Here is a 3,795-nt window from a genome sequence, read left to right as displayed (position 1 = left end):
ACCTTGAGGTGTTTGCACCACCTATTGAGATCTGGTCCCATTGTCTCCGACCTGAGAGATAGAGGAGACACAATGTCATGGGTGTGGAGAATTTCATGCCAGATCTATTCTCGACGGGTGTTAAGGGCGTGTGATATTATTTCTAGGTCTTCCATTATGCTTGAAAGTCACACAATCTCAGACGGGCACGATGTAAGGGCTTATATGTTGTTGCTATAATGAGTCAGATCCGCCTAATGCATGCTCTTTAACATCCATGGATTTTTTATCCTTTAATATAACATTCGTATAGTGCCATGATTTTAGTCATGAAGATAACGGGCTTCTGGACGAGAGACTCGATGAAATGCCCGACTCTTAAACAATTATGGAACATTCCCATGAACATCTATTGGTTTGGATGTATCACCTTGAAGTTTGCCTCATTGAAATGGTTGAGGCATTCTCTTAGCGACTCAACATGCCCCTAGAAGATGTTGAAAAGGTTGGCCTTCGAAATCTTTTGGTGCTTACTAGTCGAAAGCTGATAGACTAGTTTCCTCGAGAGGTCTCGACATCTTGTCATCGAAAAACTGGGAGGTTCATGAACCACCTAAGGGACGTCTCCATAAGAATGTTAGATAATATCTTGCACTTAAAGGAGTCATGTGCATCTATGGTTTCCATCTGAGTGGTGATGGCGATGATGTGCTCCTAGGGGTCCTTTTTTTCGATTATACTTCAAAATGAAGGTAGTTTGAAGTTTTTTATCACTGGAGTTCCTTAAATCTCTTTAGAGGGAGGTTGTGGGTTCGAGACCTTGTCCTCGGCCTGGGAGTCTCTTAATGTCTCTCCTAAAGGGTCGCGAAGTTCTCAGGCAAAGCTAGGTTAGAATAATGCAATTATTCCATGTCACCATGCATCACTGTTAAGGCCTCATTGCCATTGTTCTCGATGTTGCTAGTTGTTGTAGCGCTTCATCATATCACCATGTTGAAAAATATGATTAAGGAGAGTGGAAAGTGGATGTGCGTGTGGTCTAGATTAGTTTAACCGAGACCCCAACCAATTATACATGCAAGAAATACAATGATGTAATCCTACTTTCAACGGGGATCACAAGAGGATTTATATGATTTGAACATTTGAAATTAGTGAATAATCTCCCTACCCTAGAGGTTGGGATATTAATAGTCAAGTCAATAAGCCAAATCCAAGGAAGGTATGACATTCCCCCAACTTCCCAACTAGTACGTAAGAGTAGGGGGAGCGATTTCCTCCTTAATAGGTATGACCCAAACGAGCCTTTTTCTTAACACCTCATATGCCACATAATGGTGAGATGGACTAATAATAGACATGAATCTGGGTCGGGAAACCCAAGCCTTAATAGGGAGACCAGAGGCTGCGCTCGCCCAATTCTTCAAACGATCCTTTCAAAACTCCTTTGGGTTGCATAAACCATGAGTTGCACCTTTTCAAGGCCAAACAAGGTTATCTTAGTCTAATATTTTATAATTATATACATGAATATGGATACATTTGTTAAACGAGCTTGAGTCTCATCCCAAAAGCTAGATAAAAGAATGAGGTTTACTCAAACACATTTATACATCTAACAACCCAAGAATCTAAGTAATGTGAGATTATAATACAACTTTAACACTCATCCTCACCATTAGGGGTGAGAATAGGCTGGGCCGAGCTAGGCTTTGCTAAGCCTGAGCCTGATCTGCTAAAACATTCAAAGCCTAATTATGGCCTATAGCCTATCGTAGGCTTGTTTTTTTGGCCTGAGTCTGGCCTTTTTGAAGGCCTGATTGGCCTATTAGCCTACTTTAAAGTCTATTTCATTTGAACATTTCTAAATAAGTCATTCGATTCAACTTTATATAGACTAAAAAATTAACAGATTAGTGAGATTAAATGTTTGTTTACATTGACTTATTTGAGTTTATCTAGTAGCATAAATTTTGCGATTTATTTGAGACAACTTAGGGAAGCAACTTATGACATTGTTCATAAGATTTTTTTCATCTTATTTTCATAATTTCTTCAAGATAACTAAGATTTATTTTTATATTTTAATTCAAAGTACAAAATACAATATAATAATAATAAATTATTCATATTTATTTATATAGGTCCGCCTCATAGGCTTAAAAGACTTTTTATATGGCCTGTGGTCTATCCTTTTTAGCTAAATAGGCTTATAAAAAAGCCTAGGCCTTTTCTATTTATATAAAAATCCTGGCCTGACATAGGCCTATGTAGGTTGGGCCGTAGGCCCCTGTTAGTCGGCCTGGCCTATTCCCAACCCTACTCACCATCAACATGACTTTGTATCCAATTTCCACACTATAGCCCTTAGCTGGGCTATGATACCATGTTAAATGAGTTTGATTATCATCCCAAAAAGTTAACTTAAAGAATGAAGTTGTGCAAATATTTTTATACATCCAACATCTAGAAAGGCTAGTTATGCAGGAGTCCAACATAACCTCAACACCCACCTTCACGCCTAGCGTGAGTTTAGGTTCAATTAAAGTTATGTTAGAGTTCCACATTGCTTAAGTTCCCAAATTAATGAATGTTTAAATGTGTTTGGACATTCTCAACCTTTGTCATAACTTTTGGGATGAAATCTAGGTGCATTTAATACCTTTATTCCAAATTTATCCCTACATTAATTATTTAATATTATTAGTGGAGGACAATTTAATTGATGGTATACTAATAATTATGTTATCTCTCTTATATAAAATAAAAAAAAATTAAATACACTTAACTATCCTTAAACGTGAAAATTGTCTTTTTTATTTATAAATCAGTTCTGAATAGTATAGTAGTTTTGAATCTTTAACATCATTAGATTTAATAGCAACCTAAAACATTATTAAAAGTACAAAATAAATATTATTAAAGATTGTTTTCTTAAAAGTTTTTAGTCTTTATTTGAGATTTAATTTTTTTTCATTAAAAATATCAATAAAATTAAATAAATAAATGTCTATGACAATATTTGAATAAACAAATAAATAAAGGATAAAACTTATATGTAGTCGCATAAGTCCTATTCTTACTGTTATCTTATTAAACATTAATACGTGTAATAAAAATATTGAATTTTACAGTCAAAAAAATATTGAATTTATTAAACATTAAAACGTGTAATAAAAGTATTAAATTTATTTTAAATAAATGAGCGTCGTCTGATCCATACTGTTTCAAAGTGTTTCCATTCTTTCTCCAAAGGCAACCTCTACCATCATGAAAGAGTAGTAACTTTAGACCATGTATAATGGTTCATAGATTCAGCACCCTAATTTTTCACTTTTTATACTTCACATCATCTTCTCTCTCTTTCACCTAATAATTCAATACTCATTCAACTTTTAATCACTACAATGGTTTTTGTTTAATAAAATTCAACATATTGTTCCACCATTTTTTTTTCATATTCATATTTTCTTTTTTGTTTTTGTGATTATATATTAATAACAATTATTGATTGAAATTAAATTAAAATAATTAAGAGTTAAATAATTTTTTTTCCTAATTTAATAACTTATTTGAATTCTATTTTTCTAATTTTATATTTTAGTAAAATTTTGAGTGTTAAAAGGTTATTGTTGGGATCTATTTTACTAAAAAAATTATTAGTGCTACAAACAAGAATTTATTGGAGGCTAGAGAGAAAAATTACAATTTTTTCCGTGTCCAAATCTAATGAACTAAGTCTCTATTTATAGAGGAAAAAAAGATGAATTTTGGTAAAAATAAAAATAAATAAAAAAATTGACTCACTATAAAATA

This window comes from Vicia villosa, linkage group LG1 (assembly GCF_029867415.1).
Source record: "Vicia villosa cultivar HV-30 ecotype Madison, WI linkage group LG1, Vvil1.0, whole genome shotgun sequence".
Taxonomy (NCBI): Eukaryota; Viridiplantae; Streptophyta; class Magnoliopsida; order Fabales; family Fabaceae; genus Vicia; species Vicia villosa.
The sequence above is the reverse complement of the archived record's forward strand: the minus strand, read 5'-3'. Positions refer to the sequence as shown.